This window comes from Phaethon aethereus, assembly GCF_964289735.1.
Source record: "Phaethon aethereus genome assembly, chromosome: W".
NCBI lineage: Eukaryota > Metazoa > Chordata > Aves > Phaethontiformes > Phaethontidae > Phaethon > Phaethon aethereus.
Genome location: NC_138581.1, coordinates 15,270,291 through 15,286,367, shown reverse-complemented (window position 1 = coordinate 15,286,367; position 16,077 = coordinate 15,270,291). Strand labels below are relative to the sequence as shown.

The window sequence follows — 16,077 nt, the reverse complement described above, 5'->3', positions numbered from 1 at the left end:
CTTGGTTTCAGTGAAGCTCATTCTTCATCAGTCTGGGTGATTCTTACTATAATACCATTGATATGGTAGATAGCAACCATAGTAGTAATGTCATTCTGAACAATTAACATAATACAATTCAAATCATTGACTGTTTTCACCCAAAATCAAGTCTCCTTGAGGTACACATTGGACTTCCCCATCCTTCCGCATTACCCACCAAGTGCACCCAGGTCCCTGGGCAAAGGCAATCCCACGAATGGGTTTGCCTTTTCCTAATGCAGGAGTAACCCAGACTGTCTTCCCCAGCATGTTTCTCACATGCACCACAGGGACTTTATCCCCTTCTACAGTACGTAGAAGTTTTGATTGGGCAGGGCCGGCTCTATTAGTAGATCCCCTAGTGTTGACTAACCAGGTGGCTTTGGCTAAATGTTTATCCCAATTTTTGAATGTCCCGTCACCCATTGCTCTCAGGGTAGTCTTTAACAGTCCGTTGTATCGTTCAATTTTTCCGGAAGCTGGTGCATGATAGGGGATATGATACACCCACTCAATGCCGTGCTCTTTGGCCCAGGTGTCTATGAGGTTGTTTCGGAAATGAGTCCCATTGTCTGACTCAATTCTTTCGGGGGTGCCATGTCGCCATAAGACTTGCTTTTCAAGGCCCAGGATAGTGTTCCGGGCGGTGGCATGGGGCACAGGGTGTGTTTCCAGCCATCCGGTGGTTGCTTCCACCATGGTAAGCACATAGCGCTTGCCTTGGCGAGTTTGTGGAAGTGTGATATAGTCAATCTGCCAGGCCTCCCCATATTTATATTTCAACCATCGTCCTTCATACCAGAGAGGCTTTAACCGCTTGGCTTGTTTGATCGCAGCACACATTGCACATTCATGGATAACCTGTGCAATAGCATCCATAGTCAGGTCCACCCCTCGATCCCGAGCCCATCTATATGTTGCATCTCTTCCCTGATGGCCTGAGGTGTCATGGGCCCACCGAGCTATAAATAATTCACCCTTATGTTGCCAGTCCAGATCCACCTGAGCCACTTCAATCTTAGCAGCCTGATCCACCTGATGGTTGTTTTGATGTTCTTCGGTGGCCCGACTCTTGGGTACGTGAGCATCTACGTGACGTACTTTTATGACGAGATTCTCTAGTCGGGCAGCAATATCTTGCCACAATTCAGCAGCCCAGATGGGCTTGCCTCTGCATTGCCAGTTGCTCTGCTTCCATTGCTGCAGCCACCCCCATAGAGCATTTGCCACCATCCATGAGTCAGTATAAAGATAGAGTACTGGCCATTTTTCTCGTTCAGCAATATCTAAAGCCAGCTGGATGGCTTTCACCTCTGCAAACTGACTTGATTCACCTTGTCCTTCAGCCACTTCTGCAACTCGTCATATAGGGCTCCATACAGCAGCTTTCCACCTTCGATGTTTGCCTACAATACGACAGGACCCATCAGTAAACAGGGCATATTGCCTTTCGTTCTCTGGCAGTTCATTATATGGTGGAGCCTCTTCAGCACGCGCCACCTCCTCTTCCGGTGATATTCCAAAATCTTTGCCTTCTGGCCAGTCCATGATCACTTCCAAGATTCCCGGGCGATTAAGATTTCCTATTCGAGCCCGCTGTGTAATAAGCGCGACCCACTTACTCCACGTAGCATCAGTCGCATGATGCGTAGAGGGGACCCTCCCTTTGAACATCCAGCCCAGCACCGGCAGTCAGGGTGCCAGGAGGAGCTGTGCTTCAGTACCAACCACTTCTGAGGCAGCTCGAACTCCTTCATATGCCGCCAATATCTCCTTTTCAGTTGGAGTATAGCGGGACTCAGATCCCCTATATCCTCGACTCCAAAACCCTAGAGGTCGACCTCGAGTCTCTCCTGGTGCCTTCTGCCAGAGACTCCAGGTAGGGCCATTCTCCCCGGCTGCCGTGTAGAGCACATTTTTAACATCTTGTCCTGCCCGTACTGGCCCGAGGGCTACGGCATGAACTATCTCCTGTTTGATTTGTTCGAAGGCTTGTCGTTGCTCAGGGCCCCATTTAAAATCGTTCTTCTTCCGGGTCACTTGATAAAGAGGGCTTACAATCAGACTGTAATTTGGAATATGCATTCTCCAGAAACCCACAACACCCAGAAATGCTTGTGTTTCTTTTTTGCTAGTTGGTGGAGACATAGCTGTTATTTTGTTGATCACATCCGTTGGGATCTGTCGACGTCCATCTTGCCATTTTATTCCTAAAAACTGGATCTCTTGTGCAGGTCCCTTGACTTTACTTTGCTTTATAGCAAAACCAGCTTTCAGAAGGACTTGAATTATTTTCTTCCCTTTCTCGAAAACTTCTTCTGCTGTGTTGCCCCATACGATGATGTCATCAATGTATTGCAGATGCTCTGGAGCTTCACCCTGTTCCAGTGCAGTTTGTATCAGCCCATGGCAAATGGTAGGGCTGTGTTTCCACCCCATGGGAAGTCGATTCCAGGTGTATTGGACACCCCTCCAAGTGAAAGCAAACTGTGGCCTGCACTCTGCCGCCAAAGGGATCGAGAAAAACGCGTTAGCAATATCAATGGTGGCGTACCACTTGGCTGCCTTTGACTCCAGTTCATATTGAAGTTCTAGCATGTCCGGCACAGCAGCGCTCAGTGGCGGCGTGACTTCATTCAGGCCACGATAGTCTACTGTCAGTCTCCACTCTCCATTAGACTTTCGCACTGGCCATATGGGGCTGTTGAAGGGTGAGTGAGTCTTGCTGATCACTCCTTGGCTCTCCAGCCGACGAATCAGCTCATGGATGGGGATCAGGGAGTCTCTGTTGGTGCGATATTGCCGCCGGTGCACTGTTGTGGTAGCGATCGGCACCTGTTGTTCTTTGACCCTGAGCAACCCCACCACAGAAGGGTCCTCTGAGAGACCAGGCAAGGTGGACAGCTGTTTAATTTCTTCCGTCTCCAAGGCAGCTATACCAAAAGCCCACCGGTACCCTTTTGGGTCCTTGAAATACCCTCTGCTGAGGTAGTCTATGCCCAGGATGCACGGAGCCTCCGGGCCAGTCACAATGGGGTGCTTCTGCCACTCATTCCCAGTTAGGCTCACTTCAGCCTCCAGTACAGTCAGCTGTTGGGATCCCCCTGTCACTCCAGAAATACAGATGGGTTCTGCCCCTATATGGCTTGATGGCATCAGGGTACATTGTGCACCGGTGTCTACTAAAGCCTTATATTCCTGTGGGTCTGACGTGCCAGGCCATCTAATCCACACAGTCCAATAAACTCGGTTGTCCCTCTCCTCCGCCTGGCTGGAGGCAGGGCCCCTCTAATCCTGGTCATAGTACTCGTTACCCACTTCTTGTAAATAGGAATCAGAAGTCCCTTCAAGAGGATCAGAGGTGAGATCAGCTCTTCTATTCTTTCTGGGAAGCTGCCCACTGGAAAGTGGAGCGACGATTTTCCTCGAGGAACCTGAACCCCCTTTTGTAATTGTTTTTCCTTGCAGCTCGCGTACTCGTGCCTCTAGGGTCGAGGTAGGTTTTCCATCCCACCTCCTCATGTCCTCTCCGTAGTCACGCAATTGAAACCACAGGGTGGCTCGTGGTGTGTATCCTCTATATCTTCTCTCTTGAACAGAAGAGCGCTTACTCCTAATGGCTGAGACACTGGTCCGTATGGGTGGAGGGTAGGGCATATCCTCTTTGAATTGCCGGAACTCTCGGGACAGTTTCTCTATAGCAGAGACGCAGGCCCGTAGGGAGGAAGAGAGACTTTCTTCGTATTGCCGGAGTTGGCCAGCCAATTCATCCACCGTTGGTCTCTCTCCGTCCTTCCAGGCCATTACTGCTAATGAGTTGGCATATGATGATGGTGCACTCCGTACAAACTTCCGCCACATAGGTCATGTGCAATTGACTTCATCTGGATCTTTGGATGATTGTCCATTGTCCAAGTCACCATAAATCACTTCCAGCACCGCTAGCTCCCTCAGGTACTGGATACCTTTCTCCATGGTGGTCCACTTGCCTGGGTGACATAGAACATCTTCCTTGAAGGGATACCTTTCCTTCACACCCGATAGGAGTCGTCTCCAGAGGCTGAGGACTTGTGCACCTTTTCCAATTGCTTTGTCAATGCCCCCTTCCCTAGAAAGGGATCCCAGCTGCTTGGCTTCCCTACCCTCTAATTCCAGGCTACTGGCCCCATTATCCCAGCATCGGAGCAGCCAGGTGACAATGTGCTCACCTGGACGACGGCTGAAATCCTTTCGCATATCTCGCAATTCACTCAGGGATAGAGATCGGGTAGTTACCGTCTCTTTTATAAGTTCTTCCTCTTCCTCCTCTTCAAGCGATGACTCGCTCTCTTCCCTCTTCCGTGCTTGTGATGGCCCTGCTTCAGAGCACTCTGCCTCCTCACTCTCTTCCTCTGGCTCCTTCTTAGCAGGATCTTCCTCCTCCCTTACTAAACGAGCTGACTTCCGCTTCCAAGATTTCTTCTTTTGTACAGGGGCAACTGATACCGGGATGGGCTGGTTCTCTGGTTCAGCTGCAACAGTCTGAGTAGCTACAGTGCCCGCCGTGGGGGTTGGAGTAGTGGCAGTGCCCACCGTGGGGGTTGGAGTAGTGACAGTGCCTGCTACAGACGTTGGAGTAGTCACAGTGCCTGCCACATTGCCATCAGACCCAGAGAGCCCCTCTCCCCTTTGCATAATGTTAAATAGGGTTCGGTAGGCATGGGCCAGGCCCCAGCACATGGCAATGATTTGTGTCTCCTTGGAGCTGCCAGGCTGACAGCATACTTCTTCCAGATATTCTGCTAGTTTATCAGGATTCTGCACTTGTTCGGGAGTGAAGTTCCAAAACACCGGAGGTGCCCACCGCCCCAGGCATTTGCCCATGCTGTTCCACACACCCTGCCATTCATAACTATCCAGCCTTGGGGCAGATCTCCGGGTGATATTCTTAAATTGCTTGCCAACCTTAGACAAAACTGAAACCATGTTCCCCAGAAGTAGCAATAGAGGTATTTTAACCAGCCAAGGGTGTTCAAAATACTGAAAAATTATTGTGATGAAGGAGGAAATGTTATGATAGAGGGTATCAAAGGTACCATTCTGCATTTCCTCCATAAAAAACCTTTCAGAGGCAGAAGTATAATTGCTAATCGTCTCCACAAGACTGTAGCCAAAATACAGTAACGGCTTTAGTACAGAGCTCAGATGATACCACATTAAGCTCAAGGTCAGTGCTCTAAAAACAAAATTCACAGGCGAGACATTACTAATCATTGCAGAGTACAGCAGCCCGCAGAAACCAACACCGATCCTTAACATGTACAGCAAAGACGAGAGCATGATGCAAATCAAACTGATATTGTGACCTGCAACCGTTATTATCTCAAGCCTTGGGCCCCACGTTGGGCGCCAAAAAGGACTGTCGTGGTTTAGCCCCAGCCGGCAACTAAGCACCACGCAGCCGCTCGCTCACTCTCCCTCCCACAGCGGGACGGGGGAGAGAATTAGGAAAAACCTCGTGGGTTGAGATAAACACGGTTTAATAGGACAGAAAGAAAGAAGGGAACAATAATGATAATACCAACAAAGGAATGTATAAGAACAAGTGATGCCCAATACAGAAATTGCTCACCACCCCGTGATCGACAGCCCGTCCCCGAGCAGCGATTTCCGCCCCCCCGGCCAACTCCAGTTTATGTACTGGGCATGACGTCGTATGGTAGGGAATATCTCTTTGGCCAGTCTGGGTCAGCTGTCCCGGCTGTGTCCCCTCCCAGCTCCCCGTGCACCCCCAGCCTGCTCGCTGGCAGGCCAGCACAAGAAGCTGGACTGTCCTTGACGGCTCAGCAACAACCCAAAACATCAGCACATTATCAACAGTTTCTCATCCCAAATCCAAAACACAGTCTCACACTAGCTTCTGTGAGGAAAACCAGCTCTATCCTGGCTGAAACCAGGACAACCTCGTAACACCAGTGTAGTGTTAGAAGGTAGGCATTCTTTATTTTCAGCGCTGGGAACACGGGGGATAGCTCCTAAATCGTGTTCGTCGATCAGTTCAAAAATCAAACATTTATAGGCCTATGATTACAAGATTAATACATATTCATCAGGTTTCCATACAATGATTGGTTAAATATTCCTCGCCTCTCATGTAAATGACCACACATGCTCACTATAATTTCTTGAGATTTTACTTCCTTAATATTTTGAGTCGGAGGGTTTTTTGAGTGGGTGGTCTCTGAGTCGGTGGTCGCGATCTCCTCCTGCCGGAATTACCTTTCCTACAAAATTCACTTAAATTTGGCAACACTAAATAGACCTTCACGGGCTGTCGGTCCAACATGCAATCATTCACCCCACAGTCCTTTGTTTTAAGACAAGACTATAGAATGAATAATTACCTACCCACTGGACCGTAGAACTGACCAAGGTGTTCCTTCTTTCTAGCTACTCGTTATTAGAACAAAACATAATACCCTGATCACAATGATACACTTAATTCCTTGATAATTAAATCAAGATGGGAAGGGTTGAGTGGGTTCTCGAGCAGCATTGCTGGTGCATAACACTGGTGCATAACCTGTTCCTATAGTTACATCTTTTACAACTTATTACTAACCTATTTTCTAATTATCGTTTGATTTCCCCCATCACCTTGGTTACATGGCCACTGCCATTTTTCCTGACAGACCTTTTGCAGTGGCCACAAATCAGCAAGTGCAGATCACCTGAACTGGAGACATTTTCATGTTATTGGACTGATGGAAAATTTTATAACCTCACTGCTCCAGGAACAATACAACTATTGTACATGAAAAGGTAATAATATGGAAACAACGAAAGAAAGAAGAAAAGAGAGAAAAGTCATATACTTTGATGTGCCTGTTAGCTCATTGCTGTTAATTTTTTGCTATGATGCAAACCATACTGTTTTTAAGGGCATAAAACTGTGGTTTAAGTATGTATTTTTCAATGACAAAATTTGTTTTCAATTATCAAGCATTACTTGGCAGATAATTAAGAACATATTCTTATTAAATTTAGGTCCAGGTTGCAGAATCTAAAACTGAACAATGTACAGCTTGGGAAAGGAGTTTTTAATAGGGAACTTCAGTTTATTCCTTATCAATCTAACATGCAACCGTGAGATTCCTTATATCTGTGCTCAGATGTGGAGTTTGGATACAAGCCCCTATCAACTTTTTATTAAAGTTTTCTAGAACTTACATTGATCAGTTGCTAGACTAAAGTCTGAATGTGCAGGTCCAGGTGAAAAGGCTGCTCTAAGACTGGGGATTATGTTTCATTGTTCAATTCTGATTCACATTCCACTGAAGCTCTTGCGATTTTCAGGATGTTACACTGATTAGCCTGAAAGAGGACATAGACATTACCAGTAATGGCTGTTAAGGAAAATAGGCCTTTTGTTCACTGGAATAGGAGGATGTGAGTTTCTGTTCCATCTAATGTTTCAACCTTTTTGATCTACAGACATTTTCTACTGGTGATGATACATTTGCTTAGCAAACTTAAGCTTAATGGCAAAGCTTGATTTCTTACTTTTCTGAACCTTTCAGAAATATAGGGGTCCAAGTTAAAACCACTATTTAAGTGTAAATGTTTACTTGACAGTTGCCAGTGGCATGCATCAAGAGAGTACAAATTTTAAAAACTAATTAAACTCTGCAATAAAGCAGTATCACATATGTTGAACAGATCACATTTCATCTTTGCCCCAGAAATTAGTATACTGCAATAAAAGATGTGAATCGAACATCCACATTAAAAATATTTCTGTTTTAATGTGCAACAACATATAAGGCTCAGGACTGAAATATATCACCTAACCCAGTCTCCTGCTGAACACAAACCATAGTGTCTAACTGTGTACACCTTTATCAAGTCCTGACTCTGGCAGACCTATAGTGTTGCCCCAAATATAGATTCTTTCACCAGGTGTGCAGAGAGCTGAAAAACACAGAGAGCCGAGATATTTGTTTTTATGCCAAATCTGCGCAGAGCTGGGTGCTAGGTGGTAGCTCCACAAAGCTAGCATGTTATAATTTACCTGTCCAATTGAGTGACAGAGACTAGTCAATTAGAAATTTTTGATTTATTAAAGCAAGTGACAAGTAAGCAAAACAGCGCTGGGGCAGCCGGGGAGTCTCCTGCTCCACCAACGGCCGATCACTTAACAGTCTTTCAGTCCTCTCTTTATACTTCTCATCTCCTCGTCAGTGGTCAGTTTCTCTAATCATAATCTGTTTCACTTCCCGTTTTCTTTCGAATCTCCCAATTGCAATCTTCTTCGTTTTCCTCCTCTCTTGTTGTCAGGCAGGTTCTGTCCTGTTTCCAGGGGTATTCAAGGTGTTAAGCGACGATTTCTTATCACGCCGTTCCATCTTAACACGTGTCACAGGACTTAATTGCGTCTGACACAAAGTTTGATGAACAAAACAGTTCACAGTTTATCACAATCCCCCCTTTTTCTTTTCACCATTTTGTTCATCAAATCGCTTAAGCTCCTGCTGGCTTAAAATGAACTACTCTATTGAATATACAGGGTCATTTGAATTACATCACAAAGGAAGAAAGAAAAACTGGGTGGTCCTGTGGTAACAGTAGTCTTTAACACTTTTTGAGCTTGTATTAAGTTTACACAGATTAAAGCAAACAAGTACCCAATGTTAAGAAGAACTGGTGAGTTCTTATTTCTAATCGAAACTTCCCTTTTTAGCCTGTAAAATTTGGTTGTGTCCCTTGTGCCTTTTCCTTTTTCCTCAAGCAAAAAGGTCTGAGGCCTCGGGGGTGAGTTACATCCCCCTGGAGTGTTTCTTTTCCAGCCTCCACTTCTTTACGTCTCTGCCTCCTTCGCCTACACTTTTGCCTAGTGCAGCGAGGTGTACCATCTTCTCCGCAGCAAACGTATTCTTCAGGAGAATGCTCTTGTTTCTCTTTTCGCTTTTTATAGGCCTCCCAATTTTTTTGCTTTAACTTGAGGTTGTATACAAGGAATGTTAGGCACTATAGTTCTACAAATTACTTGTATAATCTCTGGGTGTCGGGTGCTTACACCCCTTTTCTGGGTTAATACTGAGTGCCAAAATTTCCCACCAGGCTTGGGTCCCCTTAATTATTCGTCCAGTGGACTTTTCTTTCCTTTTTATAACACTGTTCGCAGTGATCCCATAAGAGAAAATCCTCGCTACAGTGATCCCACCAATTCTCTTTACATAAATTGCATTTTATAGTGTTAGTTACAATTCAGTTCATTAGCTTTTCTTACGCAGCTTTAATTTTAGAGTTTCTGGATCTCCAGAGCTCTCCCACTGCTCCTCAGAGATGGGTCCTTTCACTCGGCTGGCATGAGTCCACCCTCTTTCAGCAGTCCGAATGGCGGTTTCTGTAGTAAGTAAAACAAGATAAGGCCCTTCCCAGCGGGGAGTTAATGAGGACTCCTTCCATGACCTGATAAGAACTTTATCTCCAGGTTGTACATTGTGTATTGCAATGTCCAATGGAGGCCTTTGTACTGCTAAGCTTTTATCTCGCAATTGTTTTCTCATAGACATAAATTGAATTATGTATGACTTCAGTTGTAAACTTTCAACCTGGGGATGATCTCGGGGAACCTCCAAATCATAAGGCATTCCATATAACATCTCAAAAGGGGAGATTCCCACATCAGTACGGGGTTGAGTCCTAATATTTAATAAGGCTAGGGGAAGGCATTTCACCCAAGACATTTTGGTCTCCATCATCAATTTGGTCAGTTGTTTCTTTATCTCACCGTTTACCCGTTCCACTTTTCCCGAACTCTGTGGGTGCCAAGGTGTATGATATTCCCATTTAGTCCCCAAGGCAGTAAAAACTTCCTTTATGATCTTTGCTTATAGCCATAGTCTTTGAGATGACTTCTCGCCCATCAGGAAGTTCCCACTTTCCTGATTCGATCTCCTTTGCTCCCATCCGAGTTAACTTGTCTTTTTCCTGTACAGTAAAGCTGTACAGGTAAAACTTTTTCCCATGCACACTACAAAATTTATACTTGGGATTATCACAACTACAATGGAGCGCATCGCTCCCAAAATCCTTCCAACAATCATAACAGGGAGGCTCAAGCAAATCATCCCCACAATTGATACACCTTTGACGGGTTTCATTCCCGTGATTTCTAACTTTCTTCTCCTTAAAAATCATCAGAGCAGCTCTTTTTGCTTCTTGATCTGCTAAGTTGTTTCCCCTTGTCAGTGGAGTCAATCCCTGTTGATGTCCTTTTAAATGAACCACTGCTATTCCTACTGGTCCCCGTAAAGCCTGCAAAATTTCAACTATTAATTCCTGATGAATCAACCCCTTTCCCTGGGAATTTATTAAGCATCTTTCTTCCCAAATTTTTCCAAATGTATGCACTATTCCAAAGGCATATCTGGAATCTGTATAAATTGTACCGATTTTTCCTTTTAATAATTGTAAAGCTCTTAAAACCACATATAACTCACATGCTTGGGCCGACCAGCTGGGACTTAGGGGCCCTGATTCCATGACCTTGAATGTTTTTCCATTAATTATCGCATATCCTGATTTTCTTTTCCCTTCCACCACCCGGGAAGATCCATCTACAAAAAGTTTTTTCCCCATCTTCCAGTTCTTCTTCCTCTAAATCTGGTAACTTCAAGTTCAAGTTTAGGCGAAGATATCAGGATACCTTCATACTTTAGGAGCCTGGCATCAGTAATCCACTTTTCAGCTTTCTGTTGTAGGATTCCTCTGATATTGTGGGGTGATAATACTTTCAGTTCTCCCCCAAAGGTAATTTTGTGAGCCTCTTCCACTAGCAGAGCCGCAGCCACTATAGCTTGTATGCAGATAGGCCATCCTCTGCTTACAGGGTCTAACAATTTAGAAAGGTATCCTACAGGCTTTTTCTTCCCTGCCCATTCTTGCGCTAACACCCCATATGCCGTTCCTTCATCAACATTAATAAATAAATAAAATGGTTTCTTGACATCCGGTAAGCTCAAAACAGGAGCGTTTACCAAATCCGGTTTTAAAACTTCTAATTGTTCATCATCATCCTTAGACCATTTTAATAGGCCATCCTTAGGTATCTTAGCATATAAAAATTTTACTTTTCTACTGTAGCCTTCAATCCATTGTCTGCAATATCCCAAAAGGCCCAACAATTGTCTGATCTGTCTCTTAGTTTTTGGAGCCGGCAATGATAATATGCCCCGTACCCTTTCTGGGTCTAGTTTCTTAGTTCCTTTGCTCAGCCTGTGTCCTAAATATTTCACTTCCTCTTCAACAAACTGCAGTTTTGATTTCGACACCTTTAATCCCTGTAAGCTTAAAAAATTTAGTAACCTGATACTCTCCTTCCTAACTGCCTCCTCGTCGCCACCGGCCAACAGTAAATCATCCACATACTGGACAAGGGTCACCCCACCTTCTAGTTCGTACCCCCGCAATATTTGTTCTAATGCCTGTCCAAACAATTTTGGAGACTCGGTGAACCCCTGAGGTAAGACTGTCCACCGTAATTGTTGTTTTCTGTGAGTGTCCGGGTCTTCCCATTCAAAGGCAAAATAATCCCTGCAATCTTCCTTTAAGGGGCATGCCCAGAAGGCATCCTTTAAATCTATTACACTATACCATTGATCATCTGGGCCTAAGTGGCTTAAAAGTGTATGAGGGTTTGCCACTACAGGGAATCTGGTCACGGTTCGTTTGTTAATTTCTCGCAAATCATGCACTAATCGATATGGTCCATCAGGTTTCTTTACAGGTAAGATGGGGGTATTAAAAGGGGACATGCAAGGTTCTAATATTCCTTTTTCAATTAACCTTTGAATTTCAGGTTTCAATCCCTGTCTCCCCTCCATCGGTAAGGGGTATTGTTTTATTCTCACTGGTATTTCTGGATTTCTTATTGTCACCGAAAAAGGTTTGATATCTAATTTTCCAATGGTCTCCGGAGTATACCATACCTCAGGGTTTATTCTTCCCTCATCAACTGCCCGTAAAGGACACAATTTAATTCTTAGTTCATTTCTTATGACTTCTAAACCAATCTCTAATTCTATCATTAAATCCCTGCCTAATAAGTTATAGTCCGCCTCAGGCATTAACAGCAAGGACCCCACCCCTAATTTAGAATCACTTTCAAGAACCACATTTTTTATTACGGTAACTTTAAAAGGTTCCCCTTTCGCTCCAATAACTTCCACTTTTTCCGAGGATATCTTACATCCCCGGGGCAATTTTTGAACAGTAGATCTTTCTGCTCCAGAGTCCACTAGGAACTCTATCTCTTGTTGCTGGGGACCCACTTTTAATTTTATCAAGGGCTCAGTTTTCTCACGGGTCCCCAGCAAATAAAGCCCCTGACCCCCCTAATCTTCTTTAAACATTCTCTCATCCATCATCCTTTTTCTACAATCCTTCTTAATATGTCCCGTCTTCCCACAATAAAGGCAGGTTCTTGTTTCCTTTTTCCTTCCCTGGTCCCCACTTCCCTCTCCAGAGGGTCCCGATGGGTTATTCCATCTGGGCGGAGTACCTCTCTGTCCTTCCCTTACTGCTGCAACCAAAAGCCTAGCTTGTTTCTTCTGAGTTTCTTCCTCTCTCCGGACATAAACCTTCTGCGCCTCCCGGAGTAACTCATCTAATCCCCTTTGCTGCCAAGTCCTCCATCTTTTCTAATTTCTTCCGGATATCGATCCATGATTTAGCCACAAACTGAGTTTTTAATAACGCTTGCCCTAAATCAGTGGTTGGATCTAACCCAGAGTACAATTGTAAACTTTTCCTTAGTCTTTCTAACAATTCTGTAGGGGTTTCATCTTTCTTTTGCTGTTCATTGAATGCTTTGTTAATGTTCTGTCCTCGAGGAACAGCTTCTTTAATTCCCTGTATAATTATTATCCGTAAATCGGACATGTGGCCTCTATCAACTTCGTTCTGATTATTCCAATTAGGTTTTTGGGTTGGCCACTTTATATCTGCTGCCGGACCTCTTTGATGTTGATGGTCCCATATCCTCATTCCAGCTCGTCTGATCATATCTCTCTCTTCAGACGTAAATAAAATATTCAAAATCGCTTGTAGCTCATCCCAGGTATATATATTAGTGTCACCAAAATCGGGAATAAACCTCGTAGCACCAATGTAGTGTTAAAAGGCAGGCATTCTTTATTCACGGCGCCGGGAACATGGGGGATAGCTCCTCCTAAATCGTGTTCGCTCGATCAGTTCAAAAATCAAACATTTATAGGCAAGGTTAATACATATTCATCAAGTTTCCATACAATGATTGGTTAAATATCCCTCGCCTCACATGTAAATGACCACGCATGCTCACTATAATCTCGTGAGATTTTACTTCCTTAATCTTTTGAGTCGGAGGGTTTCTTGAGTGGATGGTCTCCGAGTCGGTGGTCGCGATCTCCCCCTGCCGGAATTACCTTTCCTACAAAGTTCACTTAAGCTTGGCAACACTAAATAGACCTTCACGGGCTGTCGGTCCAATATGCAATCATTCACCCCACAGTCCTTTGTTTTAAGACAAGACTATAGAATGAATAATTACCTACCCACCGGACCGTAGAACTGACCAAGGTGTTCCTTCTTTCTGACTACTTGTTATTAGAACAAAACATAATACCATGATCACAATGTTACACTTAACTCCTTGATGATTAAATCAAGATGGGAAGGGTTAGGTGGGTTCTCGAGCAGCATTGCTGGTGCATAATGTTCTTATAGTTACAACTTGCTACAAATTCACAAACCTATTTTCTAACCCTATTTTGTTTTAATTCTCTACCACCTTGGTTACATTTGGACCTAGGAACTGGTCTAATTTTTCCGAGACCCCTAGGGGGTCCTCCAACAAACTCCCCATTTCTTTTTTAAATTCTCTCACATCCCCTGCGTTAAGTGGGACGGATACATACCCCACGCCAGGTTGAGGTCCCCCCATTGCAATTTCTTTAAGGGGGTGTAACTCTGCCTGTTCCTTTCTCTGTCTAGTTTGGCTACGGGTTACTACCCTATTTTCCTCAGGGGAACTTGGAGCTGAGTCATTCTCATACCCTGGCGTCACCGATGGGGGGGGTGCCAAAGGCTGCGGAGGAGAGGGTGGTGGAATATAAGGGGGAGGCGAGGTAGGAACCCCTTCCTCGTCCCTCGGTTTCTTTGTCCTAGCCCCTTCCTTCTTTTTATTTAAAGGATATAGATTCACTCTGGTCTCTGACCTAATCCATAAATGGGCATATTCACTTTCTTCCAAACTAAAAGGTTCCTTTGAGTGTACATAGATGTTTAGGGCTTGGCAAATCCAATCTTCAAAGGACCCAAATACAGGCCAATATAGATGGTCTCCTCTAATTTGTTTACCACCCCAAACTTCCATGCAATAGTGAATCATTTTTACTTTATCCTTACCCCGCCTAGAGGGGTAATCATCCCAATTTTTAATCATTAAGCCTAACGGACTATCCGGTGGTATCTGTGGGAGCCTAATCTGAACCCCAAAACCACCCATGGGATCAGAGGGCTTGCTTTTCCTCTGTCCCATCTTCCAAAGCGCCTTCTTTCACTCACACACTCGCTTCCCCTGGTTCGTGGCCCAGCCCCTCGCGGGGTGTGGGAACCGCACTACTGAGGGTCCGCACTCACTTCGCCCGGTGGACTACTGAGCCCGGTGGACGTCTCACACAAGCACACTTCAGGATACCCAACCCCAACCGAACGGCTAACCGGCCTATACTCACGCGTCCTGCGTCTTTGTTCGGGCTTCCTGCACAAAGATTATGGGGTTACCGGTTTTATTTGCTTACTGTCAAATTTAGGTTCGTCGGTAAAGGATTTGGCGTAGAAGCACCCTGACAAGGGCTGCTTATTCAGCAGGGCGCCTCCCCTGCCAAGGGCCTCAGGCCAGATTGCCTTTATCTGAGTCACGGCACCAAAATTGTTATAATTTACCTGTCCAATTGAGTGACAGAGACTAGTCAATTAGAAATTTTTGATTTATTAAAGCAAGTGACAAGTAAGCAAAACAGCACTGGGGCAGCCGGGGAGTCTCCTGCTCCACCAACGGCCGATCACTTAACAGTCTTTCAGTCCTCTCTTTATACTTCTCATCTCCTCGTCAGTGGTCAGTTTCTCTAATCATAATCTGTTTCACTTCCCGTTTTCTTTCGAATCTCCCCATTGCAATCTTCTTCGTTTTCCTCCTCTCTTGTTGTCAGGCAGGTTCTGTCTTGTTTCCAGGGGTATTCAAGGTGTTAAGCGACGATTTCTTATCACGCCGTTCCATCTTAACACGTGTCACAGGACTTAATTGCGTCTGACACAAAGTTTGATGAACAAAACAGTTCACAGTTTATCACATAGCACACCTCAGTTAACACACAGAAAATATTTATACACTTTGAGCAACAGTTATCAGTATTTTTTAAAAGTTGGCTCCGTTACACTTGTTCCCATTACTTCTCATAAGCCTCGTCTCCACTTAAAGTCACAGCATCCTTCTTTTTTCCTAGGCATGCTCAGTGAGGAAGGGGCTTTTGTGAGGATGGGGCTTTTGTGAGGATGGGGCTTTCCCCGCCCAGGGGCAGGTTTCTATTATGCCAATTATATGTTCATTAGGTGTTAATTAGGATAGTTCACTCAGGATTCAGTAGTTGTGTTTCTTTTGTGATTATCTTGTTCCTTCCCTCAAGGTTGCATCTTGTTAACTGCTCACAGAGACTAAACAATACCCCCAGCTTCATTCTTCCCATACCTTCAGCAGATTCCTCCCTTTGAGACTTAGAGAAATATTCAATATCTCAAATAAGTCTCACTTAGATCTTTTAATTTTAAAGTCCTCATCCTTGGGAGGCTTCAGAATTTTCAAAAACTGCTCTATGGTTTCTTCTCATTGCCATATGTCTTCTTGGAAATTTTTCTATCCTTTATAGGAAAGCTTTTACGTCTGACGAGTTTACTTTCCTCTGTGGTGAGCATGCCTACCTTGCATTAGAGCTATTTGCTTCATTATGAGCCAAACCTTAAAGTACAATATGA

General features: G+C 44.6%; 1 pseudogene across 1 annotated transcript in view; it reads left to right on the top strand.

Moving 5' to 3' along the window:
* The first annotated feature begins 11,767 nt into the window (after positions 1–11,767).
* LOC309415133 (growth hormone receptor-like) overlaps positions 11,768–16,077 on the top strand; it is a 47,498-nt pseudogene continuing 43,188 nt past the window's right edge. Inside the window, exons 1-2 of the transcript in view lie at positions 11,768–11,791; positions 14,038–14,171. The product of the transcript in view is annotated as a growth hormone receptor-like (transcript). The remainder of the gene's footprint in view (positions 11,792–14,037; positions 14,172–16,077) is intronic.